The sequence below is a fragment of the Mauremys mutica genome, chromosome 4 (genome assembly GCF_020497125.1).
Source record: "Mauremys mutica isolate MM-2020 ecotype Southern chromosome 4, ASM2049712v1, whole genome shotgun sequence".
Classification (NCBI taxonomy): Eukaryota; Metazoa; Chordata; order Testudines; family Geoemydidae; genus Mauremys; species Mauremys mutica.
This window is the reverse complement of record NC_059075.1, coordinates 89,374,237-89,400,825: the sequence shown is the minus strand read 5'-3', so window position 1 is coordinate 89,400,825 and position 26,589 is coordinate 89,374,237. Positions and strand designations below refer to the sequence as shown.

Sequence of the window (26,589 nt, the reverse complement as noted above, 5' to 3'; positions counted from 1 at the left end):
CAGGCAAGTGGAGATATAATTGAGTTACAACTAGATCAGAGCTGGGAAAAAAGTCCATGAATATATGCTAAATTCACAAAGTGAATTTAATTTTGCCTGCATTTTGTGGACCTTTGGAATTTGTTTTCCATAAATATTGGAGTGCTCAATCTTTACTAGCATGAATACTCACAAAAAATAAATATTTTTCATTTGAATGTTGAAATATTAATTGAAAATTAATTTCTGAATGGTTTATTTGATTTTAAAAGTCATAAGTCACACTGTGATGGTTAGTTACCTAAGTCATCCTTTCAGGAAGCAGAAAAAATACCATGTGACTATATAAGTAACCAAACAAGCGTATAGGGAATACTGCAATGGAATATACAATTCCAAATGTGTGCTTTGTTGGCTAGCTGCTTAAGTCAGATGGTATCTATCACGCTGCGTGGTATGGGAAACAGCTTAACATGCCCATCTCAGGTCAGCCTGCCAGAATACAGGGCATATACCCCAGAGAGGTGGTATACTCTATTATAAGATTTCACCAAACCAGTAACAAATGTGTGCTTCCAAAATACAATACTCGTTATTATGAAGCCACAGACAGCCCCCTTCAAGGCCTCTAGCTCCTCATGCACCATCCAGACAAACCAGACTTCTGTGATAAATGATTATTAAAACCAGAAATCACATATATTAGGTTCTTCAAGTACCAAAGAACCGATTCACCCCAAGTCAATATGTACTTCAGGATCTCATCAAATTCCACGCTGCAGCCAATCCTTTAGTAAACTAACTAAAAATGTATTAATAAAAAAGGAAGAGAAGAGAGTTACTAAACCATTAAAGTGAATCATATATGTTACAGTTGATTTCAGAGTCTGTAGATCAGGATAATAGTGATCTTAAATCTGCCAGTTTAGAAGAAATTTCTCTGGTAGGTACATCCAAAAAAGTCCTCTGTCCATTGTTCAAAGTTCCCTTTGTTAGAAGTCCAGAGATGTGGAGCAGGAATGAAGAAAGGAGATGATATCACAGTCTACAATTTATATCCACCTGTCCATGTGCATGGAAAGTTACTGTCTCAAACATGGACCCAGGGATCACATGTTCTACATGCCCTGATGAGTTACTGGGCCTCCACTGTCCATACGCTCTCTGAGGTGTCCTCTGAAAGAGTTGATTCTCCTTAATGCCCCATCACCACATGGCCAGCTAGTCTTGATGTAAATCTGTCTTGTGGGTCCTATCCAGGAACACAACGTGTTTAGTAATGAACACACGGTAAAATTTCATAACTTCATACACAATGGTGATACACACATTCAAATAGGATAATCATACTTAGCGGATTTTAACTTTTTCAGTGATACCTTAAAAGGCACATTTTGTATAAAATCTATCTCAATTGTGCAACAGTGGTGTTCCATCACTGGTGATGCAGTAGTGGAAACATAGTCATCTATTTTTTTCTACAGCATCACAGTATCACTTCTGTCCCTGACTGGATACCTCAAGTACACAACATGGACTGCTAATTGACTATTCCACCATAATACATTAAACTCAAGTTTTTCTGGTTACTCACATATGTCATCCAATATTGCAATTAATCAAACACAGGGCAAATTGTGAATATGCACAACTATGAATGTTCTGCACACCAGGAATTATTCACTGAAGAAATTCAGTCTTTCAAATAACAGAATAAATTTAAGAATTATGCCATCTGTTCAGGGACAATTCACAAACAAAAATTACCTGTTAAGAATTTTTCCACTTACCTCTCCTTCCAGATAAGTGTCAAGTTCAGCAGCAGTTGATACCACTGAGTTTGGAGGGATTGCTGAGGAGACAAATTGCTGCAAACTTCGGTCCTCCATGTTACTCCATCACAACAGTCATTCCCCATAAGTGGGGATTTCAATAAAACTCCCTGCGTTTAGTCCATTTCTGGGTATATAAAAGGTGAAAGAATGATTGTTTGCCTCCCTGCCCCATTGAAACAACTCAGTCTAATATAAGAAGAGACTAAACTACAGTTGGTGTTAAGTGCAGAAAGCAATGGGCCAAATTCTGAAGTCTTTATGCAGTTTTTATTCAGTATTTACTCAGGCAAAACCTGGAAGTCATTTGAGAGCAGCAGGTGCTCAGCATCATTCAGGATTTGGTTCTTGGACCAGAGGTTTTCTCAAGGCCATTTTAGAATTAGTGGCAAAAAAGGAGAATTAGGTTTGGAACTGCCATGCATTTGGCAAGGGATGATTCTGTGTAGAGCAGCTAACCCCTGGCTCCTCAAGCCATCCAATCACTTCCTGCTAAACTAATGCAGGCCAACCACATGGGCATGTCTTGTCATAAACAGATAGTTAAGGGTTAAAGTCTGTTTTACCTGTAAAGGGTTAACATGTAGTACCTGGTGACCACCTGACCAGAGGACCAATCAGAGATAAGATTTTTTCAAATCTCTGTGGAGGGAAGCCTTTGTCTGTGTGAGAACTGTTTTTGGATCTAACAGAGTACAGTCATGTCTCCAAGTTCTCCTGGAGTAGTTTCTACTAATTAATAGTGAGTATTAATTAGAAAGGCGAATTAGTCTTATGATTTGATTTTTATATTGGCAATTGTGTGTTTGCTAAAGGAAATGCTTTATTCCTGTTTGCTGATATTGCTTTTACTGAGAAAAGGGGGTGAGGGGATTCTCTCCAGAGATTGATAAGGTTATACCCTATGAGTGTCCAGCTTGGGCTCATAGAGATTCTGTATTTTCTTTTTATTCTTTAATAAATTCTTTTCTTTTCTTTGGACTTGGTTAATTCCTTCCCTTGGGGAAATTCAGGGGAAGGGGAGGGGGAAGTGGGCTGCTTCCCTGTGTGTAGAGATTCAAGGCGTTTGAATCCAGGCATCTCTGTCTTCAGAGCAAGCTGGAGAGAGGGAAGAGGGGGGGAGGTTCCTCCTCTGTGAATTGATCTGTGTTCCCAAGGGGGGAAACAGGGGTGTCCCGGCCCACGGAATTGACCGGGTGGTGGCAGCCGAAGGGGAGACCTACCCTAGGATTTTGGGGTGGGGGGAAGACATGCGGGTCCTCACTTTGAAACCGCCCAGTTTCAAGTGAGGGTAGACTCCTGACATTGCAATTGAAAACCTATGCCTGGCCCACGCCAGCTGAATCAGGCTAAGAGGCTGTTTAATTGTGGGGTAGACGTTCAGGCTCAGGTTGCAGCCCAGGCTCTAGGACCCTGCAAGGTGGGAGGGTCCCAGGACTCAGGCTGCAGTCTGAACCTGAATATCTATCCCACAATTAAACAGACCCTTATCCCGAGCCCTGTGTGCCCAAGTCAACTGGCACAGACCAGCCACAGGTTTCTAATTGTCTAAATCCATTAACAAACTGTGATAATGATAACTGTGTGTGTGTGTATTTAAATGGATAGTTATCACTATTACAGTTTGGTAATGGATTTAGACAAAAACTTTATTATTTGCTGATAATCTATTTTTATACACACACACACACACACACACACACACACAATCATCTGCAGTAGTTTTGTAAGAAAAACCAAGAACATGAACCAGTCTAAAGGCACTTAGTATTAACAAAATTAGTTGCATACTTACATGATAATTCAGAAATACCATTCAGTTAATAATATGCAACTAATAGAGTAGCTTCTTTTCAATGCTTAGATGTTACAGTAATTGGCACTTTATTGATTAGTCTTTCTATCTAAATTAATTATTACAATCTGTCCTTAATTCATACGGTTCTAACAATTGTTATTCTATCGCTAAAGGTGCCAGTTCTTCATAAACTACCAATAAAAGGACTGTAGACACTGTTACCTTAATAAAATACATACTCTGTAGTAATCATTGATTACTTGTTCAGAATACAAACATGACTACATTATAAACACGGCCTGCAGGAATAGTACTATAGCTTGTGCTGTAATTACGTTAGTTAACACTAGGTGGATTGGAGATCAACAAGTAAAACACAGGGTAGTACAGGATGTGACACTGATTCAACAAGTACCAAAGTAGCAGCCGTGTTAGTCTGTATCCGCAAAAAGAACAGGAGTACTTGTGGCACCTTAGAGACTAACAAATTTATTTCAGCATGAGCTTTCGTGGGCTACAGCTCACTTCTTCGGATGCATAGACTGGAACACACAGACAGGAGATATGTATACATACAGAGAACATGAAAAGGTGGAAGTACGCATACCAACAGGAAGAGCACTCTTACCTCTCAGCCTGCACTGATCCAGTGCTTCAGCATGGCACTAAAGGGCACTGTGCTGATGAAGTTGCTGTTCTTAGGATGAGATATACAATGGAATCTGTGACCATTTGTGGTCATTAAAAGGTTAAATTCAGGTTACCAAATTCTAACTCGGTTGATTAAAGTGTGGTAGGTGTCATCAGGTGGTACTGTTGCACATTCTTTGAATTTATTTTTCTTTGTGTGCAAGGAAAGCTTCAGTTCTGGGAAGACCTGCTTTTGTCCTGTAAGGTTTGGTGTGGGTAGTCAATTATTTTTGTTCAAGGTCCAAATTTCTTGGTCCAGGTATAGACGAGGTCCAGACTCCAGAGAAACATTTTTCAGACCACAATAACAATAATGGTAATAATAAATAATTAAAAAGATTGTGTGGTCTGTTCAGAAACATCTGGTGGTCCAGATTTGGCCCACAGTCTGCCTATTGACTATTCCGGGCAGAGGCAGTGGTTCTTGGAAAGTAAGCTACGCATGCCCTCGGCCTTGGTCCCTGGGTAGACTCAATTCTCAGGGCAGAGTTGTTGTCTGGGAACAGGACATTGGTGTTGGGCTGAGATTAATACACATATTTTACACATATACATCAGTCCTGGAACAGAGATGCTCACAAACAGGATGCATGGAATCCTTTCAAGGAATCTCAGCCCTACATCAAAAAGAGGCACCAACATTCCTCACTTCTTACCCTAAACTGGTGTTGCAGTGTTGCTGTCAAGGCTGATTCCCCACTCTGGCACTTTGAGTGCAGAAAATGGGGGCCCACAAGGATTCTAAAAATTAATACTGGCCACTCCAAGCTTGTATTAAACTCCCAAGGTTACAGCTTTTCTCTGACCTTGGATGGGTAGATGCTGTCACCACCCAAGTGCAAAACTCCTTTGAGAACCCAGAAGGTACACTTGGAAATTCCTTCCTGTGGGGTACCCTCAAGCCCTTTCATCGCCCCCTTCCTTCCCCTCCCGCCCCTCCGGGGAAGAGCTGAGAAAGAAAACAACGGAAACCAGTTGTTGCTACCAGATAATTAAACACCATGTGCACAAACCTCTTAGGACACAAAAATCCAATCCTGTTCTTTAAAAATGGTAAATTTTATTAAAAACAAAAAGAAAGAAAATACATCTGGAAATTCAGGCTATTGATAGATTTAAAAAAAAACAGAAGGATTAAGCATCAAGAATAATGTTCTTGAGGTCAAACTTAAAGGTTACAAGCAAAACAAAAGCATTTGGGGTTAGCACAGAGGAGTCCATGAGCCAGAAAGAAATAAAAAGAGATAAACCTAATCGCGTCTTCCTAGACATTTCCTGATCTACTTATATATCTGGGATTTCAAATGAGTAGTTTCTAGGTATGATACCGATGATTTTTCATACCTGGCACCAAGTTTCTTACAGCATAGTTTCTTTGCGTCTGCTTCTCCCCGAGAACAACAACAGACAGACAAAAGGGGAGTCTTGTTTCAATTTTTAAAAGTTCTACTTTCCCATTGGCTCTTTTGGCCAGGTACCCACTCATTTCCTTTTACCTATGCATTGCAGTGAGACTTTTAACCTTTTACAGTTAAAACAAGTAGAGAACAGCTACTAAGAGGGATTTTATAGCTAACTCCCTGGCTGGATCCATAAAAGGGAGCTACCCCCCCCCCCCACACACACACTTCATTTATCACAGTTGCTCTGCACTGTTCATCCCATAGCTGGGGGTATTTCAGTGAGAGATGAAGTGATCCTTGTTAATAGCTTGTAGTTCACTTGTTTAAGATGATAAAGTGCTTTGGGATCTGCTTTGGGAATACAAGGTATTATGTAAGATAGAAACATAAACCCACTGAAATGTTCTCCATATGCACATTGGAGGTGCTTCTATGCATAGCTTTAGCTTTTCCCAACAGTAATATATATATATATATCTTATTTGTAACTTAACAGTGTTACTATTGTTACCCCTATCTTTTCATCCAGGTAGAGTCCATGGCTGAAGTACCACATCAAGTTAAGAGCTTTCCAGGGTCATTTCAAAGCACAAAATCATTAGAAGGAGCTGGTAACCATCCCTATATTTAGGCTGCCTAACCCTTCCATTACCAAAGATTCTTGCAACTTTTTCTGAAATGCTTCTTTTTTATTTTATTTTTTTTTAATATTTTTTGCAGAAGCCTCTGCAATTTGGTAGGGGGAAAGCCCGCAGCAGAGGTGCCCTTCCCTGCCCCATGAAATTCTTCTACCCAGCTTTGGCTGAGGTATAAACTACTTTTTTTAAAAAAGATCACCATTTTTCTTCACTGACTTGTATTGTACCTGCCAAAACAAGTAAACAAATGAGCATTCTCAGGGTAGGGCCATTCCACCCCCAAAGCGCACTCTGCACTGGGAACACTTGGGACCTGCTTGTGTAGCTGTAGCGTGGGGTGGGAGGAAGATGAGTTGGACCAGTCTATCCTTCTTAACCCATACCCCATTGCCTCAAAATATTGCCATAGCAACTCCACCTCTAGGAGTACCACATGGGGCAGCAGCTCCTTCCGGGGGTGGCAGGATGTGGAGAGAGAAAGTCAGGTTGGGCTCCACCTAACCATCCCCTGGACCAAGCACAGGGCACTAGCAATCCCATTCTAAAAGAGCATCTTCACTAGCTACCAGCCAATTAAGCTAGTTCTGTAGCTCAAACAGTAGTCTATACTGTCATACTGAAGGTTTAAACCATTCTGATGACTCACGATGGTAGGGAATGTTACAAGTATATATAAAAATTTGGTTTTGTCATTTTTATTTTTTTAAAAACCTAGAAAACTACATTTAAAATCTACATTAGAAAAAAAAATTAGGTTCCAAAGCCAAGCACTTGAAAGTCAAATGTCAGATTTATGGTTGCCCTAGTAATCTTAATTCTCTGCTTTTGGTTGCATGTATTATGAGACAGTCTTTAGTCTCATGATTATATACTGATTTTTCAATAGGTCCTCTGCCCCATTTGTCCTACCTTAGTCCATAATTTCTGGTCTGAATTATGTATTAACATGCAACTCAATGACAAGTCAATGACAAGTGAGTATGGCCCTTGTAGTTCCGACATCTGGATTTATTAATCTGATTCTCCATCAAAGGTTTAAAATCATTTTGCCACTGTTTGGAATAAACAATCAGTTCAGCTCTGTAAAGTACACACAGTATAGTGCATAGTTGATAAATAAATACCCTACAGTATCTGCTAAATTTAGTTTTGGCAATTTATATTCAAAGTATTAAAGGATTACTTTATCTGAAGCAAAAATAAAAGTATGGAAGTCCATACCTAATCCGCCCTCTTAGGAACTGATCTTATGCCTACTAAAGTCAATAAAAGCTTTTCCATTGATTTCAGTGGGCGTTGGATTGGGTCTTTAATGTCTTTGTGACTTTGCTCCTGGTTGATGACTTTTTAAGTGTTTAAAAAGGTATAAGTTTAAGAATTGCAGTGATGCTGAGCTAGAAGAAATAAGTAGTTTCACAGTTCAAATATATGATGTAAATAATCAAATAAAAGCTCATAACAAATTCTATTACCAGGCTTCAGTTATTACCAGCAGCAAACTTTAATAGTAGGAAATGTTTCTTTTATTCATTGTCTCAATTTAAATTGCTTTATCTTCCCTGGAGAACCTGGACTTCAGAAGGATCATATTTTATCAAGATTTTTATTGTGAGTCTGTGAATAGCAGGAATCCCAGCTGGACTCTTGTTCCCCCTCAACATCTTAGTCTCTTCAGTTGGATTTCATCTAACTCTCATGAGCTCAGTCTTGCGTCATTCAAAAAAATCATTCAAATAGCTTCAACCTCAAAGCGGTTCATTGAGAAATATTTTTTTTTCCCCTTCCCCTTTGCAGAGAATGAGCTCTGTTCTGATTAGCATAGTATCCAGCCGGCTGCCTTTTTTTTTTTTTTTTTTTTAAGAATTTCGTGATCAAGGACTTTTTTGTTGTTGCTGTACCTGTAACAGACAGCTTTTAACATAGCAGCTGGAAATATTTTCTGAAAAACAGCAGCCACTAAAAGTTTGGAGTCATAAAAATAGAATGTCATTTGGAAAAAAAAAAAAGAAACAAACCCCTTAACTGTATAGAATGCCTTGATTCTGTTAGAGTCTATATAGTGCTATAAAAAAACAATTCAAGATTCTAAAATATTAAGAAATCCATATCATTCAACTCCAAAATACAATAACTCATATTGATAAGTTGGAAATATTGGAGTCACTGAATTCTATCGTTTGGTATTAAAATAATTTAAAACCCTCTCCTGAGGACTCCTCCAAAAGGCAAAACTATGTCTGTTTTAAGCAACAAATGTATACCCTAAGTTTCTAGTAATCTTTGTGCAACCTTTAGTTCAAATTCTTCTCTGCTAAACAAATGATTTTTGCTAGTGTCTTGAGAGGTCACGTAAGAAAATCTCAGGGTACATATTCACAGCTGAGTTCCTGAATTCCCTCAGGATGTCTAGTTACCTACAGTATTTCATACACTTCTTATTGTTCATTAAACCCCAGCTATTCAGTGTAACCTAAAGGCCCGATACCCACTGTTTTAAGCCATTGCTTTCTTACTGCAGTGTAATGTTTTCCCCCTCTAAAGTCAGAATTCTCATGCACACTGGCCCATAGGCACCAAAGCAATACTATTAGAATAGCTAGCCAATCACACTGGCTAATCCTATCCCAGAGAACAGGATTTAAGTTTTTAGTGCACAGATTTTAAAACTCTTCATATCCGCAGGATCTGATGCACATGTAATAGCTGTTTTCTGGCTCATTTTGTAACTCTGAATTCTACAAATTGGCACCTTCCAAAGATTTCCCATTTACAACTCTGATTCTGACTTTGGAAAAAGTAGGGCCTGAAATAGTAAGCACCTAACACTCAGGGCCGGTGCAAGGATGTTTCGTGCCCTAGGCGAAACTTCCACCTTGCGCCCTCCCCCGTCCCCGAGCCCCCGCCCTGAGGCGCCCCCCTGCAGCAGCTCCCCCCCTCCGCCCTGAGGCACCACCCCGCAGCAGCTCCCCACCCCCACCCTCTGCCCTGAGGCACCCACCCTCGCCCCAGCTCACCCCTGCTCTGCCTCCTCCCCGAGCACACTGTCACTGCTTCACTTCTCCCGCCTCCCAGGCTTGCGGTGCCAATCAGCTTAGGTGCCGCAAGCCTGGGAGGCGGGAGAAGTGAAGCAGCCACGGCGTGCTTCAGGAGGAGGCAGGGCAGGGGTGAGCTGGGGCGGGGAGTTCCCCTGCGTGCCGCCCCCCCCTTACTTGCTGCAGGCGGCCCTCCCCGCACTCCCCTGCCCCAGCTCCCTCTGCCTAAATGCCGGCGGCGACCGGGGCAGCCGAAGATCCGGCCGCCGCGGTTGCTGCCAAAGAAAATGGCGCCCCCCAAATCCTAGTGCCCTAGGCGACCGCTTAGGTCGCCTAAATGGTTGCACCGGCCCTGCTAACATCTGAATCCTCCAAGGATCATGCTCACATTGTACTAGTACAGATGCTATGGTGCAATAACAGTTGATAAATGTTGACTTTTTAAATGGTGACAACGGTTTCTGACTGAATCGTGCTAGTGCATCTATCAATAGCATTCACTATAGTGATGGGGCCATATAAGACAAACATCAGTAACTTGTGAAGTGTTAGATACAGGGACAATTCAGCATTTAATTCCAAATGGCAGGTCTCTCTCCTGCACAATATTTAAGCCAGAGCTTCCTTTTCTACTTAAAAGGCCAAAACACCGGCATATGGCCATCTCCTGCACCTATCAATAAATAAGAAATAGAAAAGGTTTTATTGTAATTTTTTTTAATAAACTGTTTCCTTTGCATTACGAGCTTACAAAACCTTTGATAAACCTGGCTATTACCATGCTTCATGTAGTCACCAAAAGGTACAGCACCGGTAATAGCTCATACTTTCACACACTGCCCGGTCAACATTCATCAGGTCAGATTGGAGAAACCTCCTCTGGGGCCCATGAGCCTTTCAGTCTTTAACCTCTCTGACAGGATTGTCATCAAGCACAATTGTGCTTGGGGACAGGTCTTATTCATCTGAGGTTCAACAGCCCCACCACCTCTCTCAAACAAGCAAGACATATTCTGCTCAATCAACATATATACATTAGAAAAAATCTGCTTGTACAGTTGTTATCCCAGCTTTTATTTGGACAAAATTAAAACTCTGAAGGATGATGGTGAGACTGAGCGTTTGATTCCATCTTTATCTAGATATTCTCCCCATTCACATTCATCCCAACCCACCACTTGGTTCCTTCACCAGTGAAAACCTGGAGAAAATCTTTTCTTTAAAACACTCACTCTCCCCCACAGTTCTGGCTGGCTTCTTTAACTTTTATTCTGGCATTTTCACGATCAATGTATTACATTTAAGCAGAAGCCATATAGGACCTGTTAGGGCTGTAAAAGACACATAATAACTATAGAAACCAAACCAACACAGATTGACTGTGCCCTTTTAAAGGCAAAGAAAGTGGACAGAAACCTGTGAAGGATCACTGTTGTGACCATCATTTACCTCCCATTTAACAGTTGGTTGGAGAGGCAGTGGGCGACATTCAAGTATGATGTTATGTAATGTGACATTAGACCTCCTCATGCTAATTGAGTCTACTTTTCACATTAATAGAGTGAGTCTAAGTAGGTCGAAGGATGTCTGAGTGTAAAAAAGTCTAACTTCTCAATATACATACCACTTCTCAATATAGCCCAATAAATTTCTTCCCCTGATAGTGGAGTATAATGATGCTGTTAACACCATTTTGATATCACCTCAAATGACACCTTTCTCCTAGGGTAATAAATGCTGTCACCTATATGAGAATACACTAAACCAGGGGTTCTCAAACTGGGGGTCGATCATGAGGTTATTACATGGGGGGGTTGCAAGCTGTCAACCTCCACCTCAAACCCCGCTTTGCCTCCAGCATTTTAATTTATGGGGGGGGCGGGGGTCGCACTCAGAGTCTTGCTATATGAAAGGCATCACCAGTACAAAAGTTTGAGAGCCACTGCACTAAACTGTAATGTATGGACTGTACTGTTTAACAGTGCATTGTAATGAGTATCCACTCGGACACTCTCATCATTCTTCATATTCGTTCTTGCATCTGAAGTCTTGCTTAATATTTAGGGTGATGCATAAAAAAGGATGCTCATTTGTCCCAGACAGTTACTCATCTCCCCATCATTCACAGTGACTGAATGTAATTGGCCATCTCCCCCACCTCTGGCCACCTCATATGGCAATCAGACCATTTAATGTGTTTGTTAAATAGCTTCTGTTATGTTAAACAAATTATAAATAAATAGTGTGGGGTTGTTTCTTTTTTGATTTAATATTGGGGTTCTTTCTTTTGCACTATTTTTTAAACTATTCATCCAGCACTAGCCTCCCCTGTGTCCTTGCAGAAAATCTCATTGCTGTCGATGCAAGAATCTTCTCCTCTGCAGTTCTTGTGGTTGGAAGAGCTTTCTTGAGTCTCTGAGCTTCACTGACTCGCCTCACATCCAATTACAGCCGTAAACATTCCCTTCCCACTTGTTTTTTACCTCTTAATTTCTTTCTTCTGCTATTATTTAACTCTCTAAGGCTTTGTTTGGAATACAGCTTGTATGAAAGATGTTATACAAAATGAAGTTGTGTTGCATTGTATTCAGCAGAAAAGATCAATGGCCTACAAAAGCTTTTGTATGGTTACAGAACTGCCTTCTGCATACACCGAAGGTTTCACTGGGAAATTAACCATGCTGGAGAAATCTTATCTGTTTCTGAGTCTTCTATTTGCTACCTACTGGGGAATTACTAAGAAGAATTTTATGCTAATCTCTGTAATTTAGGCCAGCTAAAAATAGGCCCTTTTCAAACAATGAATCATCCTGACTTCATTGTGGCAAAACTGAATCCACTTCAAATTTGGAGTCACAGTTCTCCTGCACCCCATAATTGGGGAGCTGAAACAATTCATCAAATTATTTCTCTCCTCTCATTTCAGGTATTCATAGTGTATCTTTTGATTCAACTAAAAAAACTCCCCACAACATAATATTCAATTAAAGGGAGAAACTAAGGAAGCAATAATTCCAAAAGAGACCTAGGAGTTATAGAGTACAGCAGATTAGACATGTTTTCCATATGATAGAGCAGTAGGAAAAAAACAGTGTAATTTTTATCTAAATAAGAAAATGAATCATATAGAGCATGAAGGCCATAGTCCCTCTCTTATACTTCTCTGCTGTGAACACACCTGGACTAGTGTGTATAGAATCAGAAATATCAGTAGTTTCTGAACCCATTCTGCCCATCTGTACTGCTAATTAGTGTCCACAGTAAAGCTCAGCTCTATCAAATGAACTCCATACAATAGCTCCTTATATGCATGAATCATTCATCAGGAGTAAGTGATTGCCTTCAAAACACCCATCTCTAGGATTACATGGGTCTGTGGGGCTCAAAGTGTTGAGAAGCTAATCTTACATCTCTCTCTAATTCACTTTACTCAGAGAAGCCTTCACCAAGGAGAAGAAGGGAAAGTTTGGTCGTTTTGGAAAATTCTTGCATATATGTATTAAATAACTCTCTATTTTGCATATAAATTGAATTTCTTCACAGGGTTATTAAAATCCTACTGTGGTCTGTCCTCCAAGTCCTAGAACATACAGACAATGTTATAAATATTATTGGGAAAGTTGCAAAAATAGTCAGATTGACATTTTAATATCCTAAATAGAGACTAATTAATTTTATATTTTATAATAACCATTCAACTGCTCAATGATAATGTAATGACTGATTTCCTATCACAGTGGTTCAGACTCTTGTAGATTCTTTGAGTTTTTACAATGATCCCTTCTTAAATTCCCCTATGTGTACAAGGGTGGGATCCACGAAAGTACTCAGGTGTCTAAGTCCGTTTTTTACACACCACTGCAATCCACAAAACTCTCACTCAGCCATTGCCTAACTCTATAAGTGCCTAAACTCACTTAGTACCTAATTTTTTGCCTTTGGCAAATGCACCACTGCCTCACAATAGTCGCCCAGGCTGAGCCCTATCTCCTGCCTGAGCCCTAGAGTGACTCACAAAGTGAAGGAGGCAGGCAGCAACTGCCTAAATTGTGTGAGGGCCTAAATTGGCAGGCCAGCCCTTTGGGCAAGTTCACACAAAATAGCTGATGCAGGGAGGGGAAGAGAATAACCTCCCTTATAACCTTTAGCTTAGTGGTTATGGTTCTCATCCAGGATGTGGGAGACATCCCAGTTCAAGTCCCCAGCTTTCCCTGATAAGAAGGGATTTGAACCTAGACCTGCCACATGTTGGGAGAGTGCCCTAACCATGGGGCTATGGATTATTCTGATGTTGGTTTCCCTGAATCTCTTCTACTGAAGTTATTCTCCTTTAATATTAAATTACATATTAGGTGGACCAAAGAAAGAGTTAGAATGGGTCTATAGCCTAGTGGTTAGGGCACTCACCTGAGAGGTGGCAGAACCGTGGCCCCTTGAACCAGAGGATCGCCAGCATGCTGGGTGAGTACTCTACCTACTGGGATAAAGGTTATAAGGGAAGTCCCCCAGTTTGTGAATCACAAACAGAGATCTATGTTTAAGTCCAGGTTGCACAGGAGCAACTAACTCTGTTAGAAAGGGTGGGGTGTAGTACACACCACTCTGGTCATCATCTCCCATTTGCTAATTTAGTTGGCTCACTGCTTAGTGTGCTGGCTTTGTGGATTGCAGTCTAGCGCTCCTATCTCTACCAATGCATTGTATAGGGAGCCTAGGCACCTAACTCAGGCTTTGTGGACTGCAGTGTTGTTCCACTGATTTTCTAGGCACCTAAAAGTTAGGGACCATAATGCTCAGCCTCTCAACACCTAAGTCCCTTTGTGGATCTAGACCAAGATGATTAAGTCAGTTCTCTTGCACAGGGGGTGGGACAACTGTTAATTTCACACAGGTGCAGGGATAAGGGGAATGCAGATTTTGACTGATCAGAACAATAAAAAGGAGCTGCACAAGGGAAGAGATTATTACTTGGACTCTTAAAGGTTTCATGGTTGAATTTCAATGACATTTCCTTGTCATGCTGTATTTTATATTCTTTCATTGAAATGTATGCAAGTGATGCTGATTATTATTTACATTAGTTGGTGGTAAACCGTGTTGAAGAGTGGAAGGAAGCTTCCTCCCTTATAGATACTTACAGTATTGTTGGGTTGTGAATGCTTTACTCATTATATAGTTTCTTCTAAAGACTTCTTTCACACCTGCCATGCAATGGTCGGGATGCTGCATATAAACAGACAGAAGAATGTTACATAATCTGCCATTGATTTTTTTTTCTTTTTCTTGACAATTTCAGAAAAATTTAGCCCAGAACTGCCAAACTTGGGGGCTGACAGTTAAGTACCTGAATCCATATTTAGACACTTAAATAAGTGGCCTGATTTTCAGAGGTGCTGAGCACCTGCAGCTTCTACTGAAGTCAATGGGAATGACAATGGTCTCTTCTAGAAATCAGGTTTCTTAGGACACCAATTTAAGGCACATATATGTCAAAATATTGGCTTAAGTAACTGTAAACATTCTGGGCCAAGCTCTGCCCACACTCCTCCCTGTGGAAGTCACTAAACTCAATGGGGCAGGTACAGCCGTTAGTGCAGGATACCAGTCAGGAGACCGATTCCAAGAGAAATGACAATGCTTGTCATTGGTGAAAGATCTGAAGAAAGAGGCTTTTGCAATGAGCTGGATGGATTCCAGGCATGAGAGAATTTCTGTCAGTTGAGAATACTCTGTGCCCAATCTCAGGGCCGGCCCCCAAAATTTTGGCACCTGAGGCGGGGAGCTCAAATGATGCCTCCATGCCCCCTCGCTTGGGCCAAAACTTTGAAAGGTCTCAATTCTGCCTTCTTCTTGTTCTACTCCTCTCATGGTGCTGCTCAGATACCTACCCCAATAAAGGAGAACTAACAAGTTAAAATGCCTTGTTCAAAAAATTTAAGTAACACTTAACTTTCAAATGCCTGAACAGCAAGTGTAACTTTTCTTGTCTGCATAGTAAACATTGGCATTTTTATCTGTTTGAATAACGAAAGTGGTGCTTTCTGTGCCTTCTTGGTTGCAAAGATTTGAATTGCTTCCTGGAGGACCATAGTCTGGGCCAGCTCATGCACTTTTGAGATTGTTGCAAGGCTGACCAGCCTCTCCTGTGTCATTGTGGAACGTAGATGGGTTTTTATTAACTTCAGCTTGGAGAAGCTGCATTCTCCACTGGCAACTGTTCCAGGAAGTGTTAGACGTATGCGCAGAGCAACAAAAGCATTTGGAAAGAGGGTGGTCATCTTATTTGTGCACATATATTCCAGAACATCCTTTGGAGTTGATCATGCTGAAATGTATCTTGAAAGGGCTATCAGTTCATCACCTAAAGCACTCGCATCAACATCACGCATATCATCATGTGTCAACACTATCCCTAGTGCCCTGCATTGCTGGTGTAGGTCTTCTTCAGGTATAGTGAGGAGTTTGGGAATATCATACAACATCCCAAATATACTGCTGTGTTCCTTGAGCTGCATGAAACGTTCTTCAACTGAATGTATTGCACAATCTAGCACCTGATTAAAGAATTCAACTTTGAATTGTTGTTTGGAGTCTCTTATGGGATTATCCCATGCCTCATAATCAAAATGTCATCTTCTTCTTCAGTGACTCTTGTATTCTTGAATGAGTGGGAAAAATATCTTCAGTGTGAAGTTCCTCTGCCAACTTCTGTGCACTCTTCAGAATGTTTTGAAATCCCTCATCTAACCGGTAAGACTGTAGGTATGACTTTGCTTTGTCCAGTTGTTCCATTGCTTCAGTTATATCAAGGACAACACCTTGGAGTCTCTTGCTTACAACATTTATTTCAAACAGGATGTCACAACACTAAGCCACACAGAAATTTGAAGTTATATATGTTTCTGGTGATTCCATTTCCCTTTGCCACTGTTCTCCCACGAACACTTCCTGTCATAGCATTATCCTCCATAATGGCAACTATGGCATCATCTATCTTCCCAATTTGGTGTTTGATGGGCTTTATCGCCTCCACTTGACTTTCCCATCATGTGGCACTCAGAAGTTTCAGTGTCAGAGAGGATGTTCCCAGATGTTGCCTCAAAATTTTCCATCAATGAGTTGATGCAGAGAAAAACACATAGATGCTTTGAATTACATTAAAAAATTCAGCAGCCTCACTAGAAGCTGATACTGCATCACTGACCACCAAGTTCAATGAATGAGAACTGCATGGGACAAAAAAAGCTCGAGGGTTTAACTCTTGGATCCGTGTCTGCACTCCTCTGTTCTTTCCTCTCATTTGTTCCATATGGCTGATGTCAGATGTGCAGTCCAGAATAACAAAGTAATATCTTGCTGACTTCAGATCTGCCACAATCTTCTGTTTGAATTTTGTTGCCAGTAACTGTATGATCTCATTTTGAATTGTTTTTCCAAGGTAGTGGTGTGTGTACATTTCTTGGGTGGTGACTCTTCTTAGATGATCCTGGAGTACAGCATCAAACTCTGCCATCAGCTCCACAATTTTAAGGAAGTTTCTATTGTTTGGCACATACATCTGATCTGAAGTGCCACACAGTGCTAGGTAGCAAGCATTCTCACAATGGCAATGAGCCTTTTCAGAACATTTTGCCAGTAAAGAGACTGTGATGCAATCTTCCCTTGATGCTGATCATCTATGGTGGCCTTTAACCTTAGTCTCATCTCAAGCTCTTTCCACCTATGGAATGCGATCTGGTGATTTGCTGCCTTCTCATGGCATGCCAGATTTCTAGCCAGATTTTTCCAGTCCTTTGTTCCTGTAGAACCCAATGTGACTGGAATATTAGACTGGAAGAGTTTGCAACAAAAACAGTATGCAGCATTCTGGGTTTTTGAGTACATAAGCCATGGCCTCTCCACCAGGGCCGGCTCTACATATTCAGCCGCCCCAAGCAGTCATGCGCGGGAGACGCCCCGGAGCCCCAGGAGCAGCGGACCTCCCGCTGGCTTGACTGGTGAGGGTCCGCTAGTCGCGCGGCTCGGCTGGACCTCCCGCAGCTGCGGACAGTTGGCTGATCCGGCGGCTCTGGTTGAGCTGCCGCAGGCATGCCTCCGGGAGGTCCAGCCGAGCCGCGCGACCAGCGAACCGTCCTCAGTCATGCCTGCGGCAGGTCCACTGGAGACGCAGGAGGAGCGCCCCCTCTGCAGTCATGCCTGTGGCAGGTCCGGTCGTCCCGGGGCTCCGGTGGACCTCCCGCAGGCGTGACTGCGGCAGGTCCGCTGGCCCAATCTGCCGCCCCTGAGGACAACTGCCGCCCCACGCGCGTGCTTGTCACGCTGGGGTCTGGAGCCGGCCCTGCTCTCCACTTTGTCACCATTAGGGATTTCACACCAGTAATGTGTTGGATGGAAACTTCTGTTTTCATTGTCTTTGGGGAACATGAAGTTTTCCACTTGCTGTGGCCCAGGCAGTACAAGGAAGTCCCTCAGGCTACTGCTCAAGTGGGTCCACAGTCCTGGATCATCTAGACTTACCAAACTAAACTCAGCAGCAGCTGTTTCTTGTGTGTCCACCACATTCTTCTCTGATCTACACTTTTCCTCAGGAATGTGCATGGTTACATCCATTTGAGATGGAGATATGGATGCTGCAGTAGCTGCCCAGTCACCTGCACTCTGACTAACTGGAAGATCAGGCATCTCCTCACCACTCACATCCTCACTGGGGCCAGAAGGCTCACCGTGAACATTTGTGTCTATGTATTTCAGGAGAGCTCCTTCCTGCTTAGATAGAAAAGCTTCCTTTGCTTTCTTTCTTTTTCTGAATGCTGCCCCAGAAGGGCATTTTCTTCTTTCACTCATGACTGCTATTCTGTGCCAGCTATAGTGGCTCTCAACATTCAGTTGAAGGGGACAAATAAGCAGGCTGGTAGCAGGGCCTGAGTGAGGGAAGATATCAGCATCTTAAGGGCCTAACTGGCTCCTACTACTTCAGTTGACTGCCTGTTCTCCTCAAGTGGGTTCAGGGAAGCAGCAGGAAACAGGAAGCTCCCTGAGAAGCTGGTGTTAATGAGTCCAGGCTCCTCCTCCTCTCTCTCCCTGCAGCTCCTGCTGCTTTCTGTTATTCCCTCTCACCTTTTCTCCTGCCTGCCTGTTATGTCTCTTGTGCCTTCCTTCCTCCAGCACAGCACTCCACCATCTCTGTGCATCTAGAGCAGAGAGAATTCATATGCATCAGCAGCAGACACAATTTTCTACACTCTGAGTCCTAGTGGCACCCCCTGCCCCCCCTCCACCCCCCACACCACCACCACCCAGTCTGGCACCTGAGGCGGCCGCCTCAGTTCGCCTCATGGTAAGGTCAGCCCTACCAATCTCATGAGCTCCTCTCTCAGGATGTGCAGCAACAGGGGTCCTGCACATGTAGGTGCCATGATGGGTATACAAGGCCTGACCCAAAGCCCAGTGAAATCAATGGCAAGGCCATTGTGAAAGACTATCTCTGAGTTAACAGGGGTATTGAACAAGTCAGAATTTTATAGTGAGTAATCAGCCCCCACAATTTCACCTGGGAGTGAACCGGCAGCAAGGAAAGACAGCCTAGTACTGGTGTAATGTACGACTATTTACCTGCCCTGCTCAAAAGCACATCTGTCTTTGATTTTTAATAATATGGCTACAAGGAAAGAGAGCATGTTTTTGCTCTGTAAATTTGCTTATGCTTATGTTTGTGGGTGCTTGGTACTTCAGGTTTTGGATAAATTGGAGCAGGCACGTTTACCATTGGATATAGTCATAATGCAAATGAAGGACACAGCAGCAGCAAAGTCCAGCTGCTTCTTACAATACCTTTTAGTGGAGTGGAAGCCAATGTATGGAACTGAGTTATTTATATGGTCTTTTAGGTTTTTGCATCTTCTGTAGGGAAGCAAGCATAGAACTCAATTATTGCTTAGTAGCTGCAGATTCCCTTCCAGGAAGTACAGCACTTGTGGTTCTGTAGAAACATTCCAAGTAACCGTTTCTGTAAGGAGGCATGTTTCCAGGAAAGATGTCCTAAAATATGGATATTAATACTGATCCAGTAATTCACTATCAATATCACAGACCACAATGGATAGAGAGAGATAGGATTTGACTACAGAGATATCCTGAAAATTCAGTGTCTTCTGATCAATAAAATCAAAGGAAAGACAGGAGAGAGCAAAATGGAGTCAGACCCACAGAAAGCATTAAAAATGAAATAAAATGCTGTTAAAAGGTATTCAACATGTACTGTGTTTAAAAATAAGACATTGCCAAGGCAGCAGAGAGGGAACCAAAATTACATATTTAATCCCAAACATGAATACAGTATATAGAGAAGGAAATATAGCTACAGGGGAAGGAGGATTTGAAGAACTGGGTACAACCAATGGGCTGTATTATCATACTCTTGTTCTTGTTGAGTAGTACCTCACTTCACAAATATTCCTCCTGATTTTCCTTTGATTTCCATTGGATCTATGTGAGGAGTAGATTATTTCTCAACATGAGTAAGGATATCAGAATCTGGCCTAGATAGATAGGTATAGACAGGGGTGAGCTGGAGCCGGTTCGCACGGGTTCGCGCGAACCCGTTGTTAAATTTAGAAGCGGTTTTAGAACCGCTTGTTAACTAGCTTCCCTGCGAGGGAAGCTTTGATGGGCTCTGCCTGGGAAGCCTGTAATTCCTCCTCCCGGCCGCCGGGGGGCGCTGCGCTGCGCTGCGAGAGCAATGTGAGCTGCCTCCTGGCCCTGTTGCTGCTCCTGCTCTTTGGACCTCTGGCCCTGGGGCTCCGGCTGCTGCCTGGTGAGTCCCCGGCTGCGTCCTGCTGCTCCCAGCCCCCCCGCCCCCGTGTGAGTGTCTGCGCCCCTCCCCCGGCTTCCCTGCCCCCAGCCACCCCCAGCCCGCAGCCACCCCCCCGCCCCCAGCCGCCCCCAGCCACCTCCTGTCCCCAGCCCCAGCCACCCCCCTGCCCCCAGCCACCTCCTGCCCCCAGCCACCTCCTGCCCCCAGCCTGCCCCCAGCCAGCCCCTGCCCCCAGCCAGTCCCTGCCCCCCCTGCCCCCATCCCCAGCCACCTCCTGCCCCCAGCCAGCCCCAGCCCCCCCTGCCCCCAGCCCCAGCCACCCCCTGCCCCCAGCCAGCCCCAGCCCCTGCCCCCCCTGCCCCCTGCCAGCCCCAGCCCCTGCCCCCCCCTGCCCCCAGCCACCCCCTGCCCCCAACCAGCCCCTGCCCCCAGCCAGCCCCAGCCACCCCCTGCCCCCAGCCAGCCCCAGCCCACAGCCACCCGCAGCCAGCCCCAGCCCACAGCCACCCGCAGCCAGCCCCTGCCCACAGCCGCCCCCTGCCCCCAGCCACTCGCAGCCAGCCCCCTGCCCACAGCCAGCCCCCTGCCCACAGCCGCCCCAGCCAGCCCCCGCCCCCAGCCACCCCCCTGCCTGCAGCCAGCCCCTGCCCCACCCCCTGCCCACAGCCGCCCTCTGCCCGCAGCCACCCCCTGCCCACAGCCACCCGCAGCCCGCCCGTCTGCATCACCTGCCCACAGCCCAGCCCGTGTCACTCCCTGCCTCCAGCTAGCTCTGCCCCACGCCCCTATCTGCAGCCAGCCCCACATCCACTGGTGCCCTGCAGTTCCCAGGGCAGTAACCCTGCACACGTGCTTTAATGAGGGGGGGGCAGGGAGCAGCTGGGACCCACACATGTGCACACCCTAGAGTGACCAGACAGCAAGTGTGAAAAATCGGGACGGGGGTGAGGGGTAATAGGAGCCTATATAAGAAAAAGACCCAAACATTTAGACTGTCCCTGATCACCACCCACACATGTGAAACGGAGCTCATTTCTAGTTCAGCCCCATCTTTTTAAAAAAGAACTTTAGGTAGGGTTAAAATACATCTGTATTTTCCTGGACATGTCAGGCTTTTCGGTTCTTAATCACCTCCTGGGAAAATATGGACGTATGGTAACCCTATTGGTACAAAAAATACATGCTGTCGCACATCCCTTACATCAGAACTTTTTATAGGGAACCCGTTGTTAAATCAGAACTTTTTATAGGGAACCCGTTGTTAAGATTTTGGCAGCTCATCACTGGGTATAGATACTTTTTTTTGGCCCAGACAGAATAATACAAAGACTGACTTTCAGTAACTCTGTTCTTGTTAGTATAACCAGTGACTTTTAAAGTTCACTCTGGAACATATTTCAGACTTTAAGCTGTATTGGGCGCAGATAGAGCAGAAAGATGGGATTTTCAAAATTGCTCAGTGTTGGCCTAATTCTGCTATCACTGAAATCACTTGTGTGAGAAAGTGCAAAAAAAATTAATTGCTATTAATTGCAGTTTTAATCAGACTGTTAAGCAATGGAATACCAATTGAAATTTAACAACTATTTTTGGATGTTTTTCTACATTTTCAAATATATTGATTTCAATTACAACACAGAATACAAAGTGTATAGTGAATAATGTACAGTAAAGTGTACAGTGCTCACTTTATCATTTTTATAGTGCAAATATTTATAATAATAATAATATAAACAAAAGAAATAGTATTTTTCAATTCACCTCATACAAGTACTGTAGTGCAATCTCTTTATCGTGAAAGTGCAATTTATAAATGTAGATTTTTTTTGTTACATAACTGCACTCAAAAACAAAACAATGTAAACCTTTAGAGCCTACAAGTCCATTCAGTCCTACTTCTTATTCAGCCAATCAATAAGACAAACAAGTTTGTTTACATTTACTGGCGATAATGTTGCCTGCTTCTTATTTACAATGTCACCAGAAAGTGAGAACAGGTGTTCACATGGCACGTTTGTAGCCGGTATTGCAAGGGATTTACATGCCAGATATACTAAACATTCATATACTGCTTCATGCTTTGGCCACCATTCCAGAAGACATGCTTCCATGCTGATGACATTCATTCAAAAATAATAAGGTCCAAGAACCCATCCCAGCATGGTGTCATCTGCAAATTTTATAAACATATTCTCCACTCCATTATTCAAGACATTAATGAAAACATTGAATAGTATCAGACCCAGGACTGACCCCTGTCAGACCCCACTTGGTCAAGGAGTGCACATGAATACATACCTGCCACACACTTTAATGCCAATCTGTGGCTCCAGCTATGGAAGGCTGTCAGATAGAACACTCCGTAATATTTCAGTAGGGTCAGAATAAGGGCAGCCAGATTCTGTCAGATGATCCTGCTAGTGGCTATGGATTTCTGGTGTTCATCTGAGCTCAGAATTAGCCAAAATGTGTCCTTTGATATTTAGGATGGCAATTTAGGAATAGCAAAATGGTACAACATGCTTTCCCTTTTTTAATGTTCTTCATATCAACATTTCCAGGGCCCAAAATATTAAACTCTATACTTTTCTCTTTCTGCAACACAATATGTACATTATACAGTTTCCTCTTTTCGTTGTGTAAGCATGCTCTTGTGCCAGGAAGGTCTTTCTTTTTGGATTTTGCTGGTGGCCCTACAGGTCTATGTTCTTTGGAGCAAGCAACTCAACTTTATTTCTCTCACACTCAGAATGTATTTGTCAAGACTGAGGTTGAAACATTTCAAAATCTGTTTATTTTTTTAGTTACTCATTGGCAAAATGAGCAGTATTTTCTCAGAGTCCCTTTGGTGAATCCTGTCTTGTGTCTTTCTTTGATCCCTATCCCTGACCAATATCTGGCCAAAATGAGACTATTTTCATAGTATCATAGAAACATAGACCCCTGCACTGAGGCAAGACAAGGTAAACCCAGCTCATCCCTGACAAGCATTTGTCCAAACTGTTAAAAATCTCCAATGACAGGGATTCTATAACTTTCCTTGGAAGCCTATTCTAGAGTGGAACTATCCTTATAGTTGAAAAGTTTTCCCCAATATCTAACCTAAATCTCCCTTGCTGCAGATTAAGCCCAATTACTTCTTGTCCTACCTTCAATGGACATGGAAAACAGCTGATTACAATTGTTCAAGGCTAAACATGCCCAGTTATTTTAACCTTTCCTCATAGGTCAGGTTTTCTAATCCTTTTATCGTTTTTGTGGGCCTCCCTTGGACTCTCTCCATTTTGTCCATATCTTTCCTAAAGTGCAGCACCCGTTGGACACTCTACAGGCTGAGGCTCACCTATGTCAAGTAGAGCAGGACAATTACATCCCTTGTTTTACATACAACACTACTGTTAAATGCACCCTAGAGTATTAGCCTTTTTCACAACTGCATCACATCGTTGACTCATTCAATTTGTGATCCACTATAACCTCCAGGTCCTTTTCAGCAGTACTACCCCCTAGTCAGTTATTCCCCATTCTGTAGTTGTGCATTTGATTTTTCCTTCCTAAATGAAGTACTTTGCACTTCTTTATTAAATTTCATCTTATTGAATTCAGAACAATTCTCCCGGTTGCCCTCCCAGTTTGACAGTGTATCATTGATCAATAGTGTTTGAATACAGTCATTCAAACAGTTGTGCACCCACCTCATAGTAATTTTATCGAGACCATATTTCTTTAGTTAGCTTATGGCAAGGGCGTGGAGTTTTTTTGCTTGTTTTTTGTCTCATACTACTGCTGCCACAATATTACCTGTACACTTAGAGGGTAGGACAAACTGGGGTGATTAAACAAATAAACTGGGGTGAGTAAACAAATAAACCTCCTCTTTGTGCAATCTCCCATTGTGTAAGTACATTGTACAGTGAGCAATCTTCCTGCCATCTCATGTGACAGGACTAGAAGAAGAACTAGCTCCCCTAACAAGGTTATTCATACTAGTGATATATATGATATCTATGGACAAAAATTGATCCAACTTGATACCTTTTGGTAAATCACTACTAATGCCTTCAAATTAAATTCAATTAAATTTTAAAAAAACTTTGCTGGTGTGTTGTCTGCCCAAAGAGGAAATAGTTATTTTTAAAAATTATTTTGCTATAATCTCTTTTTTTTTAATTGCTTAATCCACTCAATTCTAAATAGAAAAATTGCATATGGAAGAAAACGAAGAAAGAAGATAAATTAGTTCTCCCTAGTTCCATGCCTCTCCCCCACTCTTAGTAATTCTCCTCAGTCTCAACACATCATGTTGCATTGTCTGAGCAGGACAAGTGTTCTTTAATTAATAGAACAATATATGTTCCTTTTCCCCTTAGCAATAGATTGCACAATAATGCTGAAAAGGACAATTTACCTGGGGAAAATGTTAGGTGATATAGCTTACATGAACATTGTGTTTTTATACCTTCTGCAGTTGATCTGCAGGCAAAACTCTCATTGAATGCCATGGAAGTTTTGCCTAAGTAAAGGACCCTATGTAATATATTTGAGTATTTATTTGTCAAGGGAAAATGGGAAGCTATATTCCTTACCACTTTCAGGCTTAAAAGTGTTTTTATATTATGTACAAAACTGATAGATTCCCCAATGAAATTTTTTCCAAAAATACGCCTGTGAAAGGTTCCACATTTCACAATATACCTGCATTGTCAAACAATCACATAGACTCTGATCCTGCACTCCCATTCAAATAAAAAGTGCCCAGTGAGTTTGCCAGGACATGTACTGCACACCATATATATCACTCAATCTTCAGTTGATGGGTTTTGCTGGATCAAAGTCTTAATACCTACAATTCTCACCATGTAAGTATTCTTTATCAGCACTGTTGGGCTATTTCCATACATGCTTTTCATTTCCCCCATAATCTTGGTCTTTCATCTGTAAACACCTGCTACAACAGTGCTAAAGCTATCATTGGAGAAAACTCACAAAATTAAACAGAAAGCTTATCAGAAAGCTCAGAATCACTTTTTCACCTGTTCATGAAGCATACACCAGTGGCACCTCAGTATCATGTCAGTGCTTACTTATCTCAAACCAACACTGTGATGTTACACCCCATATTCTTCATAGAAATATGAATATCTGAGTATGGCATAACTAAGATATACCTTATGCAAGATGGCTTATGTAACCTTTCCAATGATAAGTTATGTTTTACTGAATGTGATTATCCAATTGGTATGCATGTATCATTTCTGTATCTAAAGTTAGGAATATTGTCTATGTAACAATTACAACTGTCTTTGGGAGACACACACCAGACAACCAGCCATCACAGCCTTGATGGGCCATTAGCAAGAAACAATAAGACTGTGAAGATACTAATCGCTCTCCTTCCTGAGAGGTGTCCTGGGATGTAGCTGTGACACTACTAAGTCAGGTGATAAGATCACCTGATACAAGTTACCACCTTAGATACTGCTGGTACTTTTCCTCTGAAGGGGGATGGGGATCAAACATAGGTTTCCTGCCTTAGGTAAATCCTTTTTAAGGCTGGGGAGGGGGTTAATCTGGACTCTCCTCCATTGCCCACCCAAGAAGAAAGACTGCTGAAAGTACTTGAGGGGAAAGGCAGGGATGAGTCCAGACTGAGACAGGGATCCAGTCTGTAAGAAGAGATAACTGGAGCTGGATAACTGGAGCTCTACAGAAAGTATTCATCCTGCCTAATTCAACATTTAGGGTGAAAAGTTACATTTTGTAACCTGTTTCTTTAGTGAATCAAGCTTAGTTTGCATGTTTGGTTTTATTTGCTTAGTTCTGTTTGCTATCCCTTATAATCACTTAAAATCTCTTTTGTAGTTAATAAACTTATTTCTTATTTATAACATAACCCAGTTTGTGCAATCCATATCTGGGGGGCGGGGCAAGAAGCGATGCATATCTCTCTTCACGTTGAAGGAGAGAGCGAATTTTTATGAGCTTGCGCTGTGCAGATTTTTCTATACAATGCAAGTCAAAATACCTTTGGGTCTGCACTCCAAGGGAGGTAGGCACCTGAGTGCTGGGGCAAGTCCCTTAAGCTGAGTCTTCCCAGAGCTGATCTCAGTGTCTGTGTCTTTATGCAGCTGGGTATGGCCCTGCCTGTGTGTGTGCTAGAGGAGGTTTAAGAGCCTGGCTCAGCAAGACAAGGTAAAGGGAGCCGAAGGCTGGTGGAACAGGTGGGCTCAGTGGTATCCCAGTACATCGGGTGGCACCTCAAAGGGGGGCAGCCTGTCACAAACACATTCCCTAACTCTCATCTGCAGTACTGTTTTAAGAGTAACACTGTATCTGTTTCCTCATATTCATTATAAAAATGTAATGTTGCAAAAAGCTTTCAACTTATTTGTTACTAAAGAATG

General features: G+C 42.5%; 1 long non-coding RNA gene across 1 annotated transcript; it reads right to left on the bottom strand.

The window, feature by feature from the left end:
* Window positions 1-282: 282 nt before the first annotated feature.
* Window positions 283-18,535, bottom strand: LOC123370280. Its single transcript, XR_006579351.1, has 4 exons — window positions 18,490-18,535; window positions 14,511-14,595; window positions 1,770-1,938; window positions 283-1,231 (listed from the first exon to the last, which is right to left on the bottom strand). It is a non-coding gene; the product is annotated as an uncharacterized LOC123370280 (long non-coding RNA).
* Window positions 18,536-26,589: the final 8,054 nt, after the last annotated feature.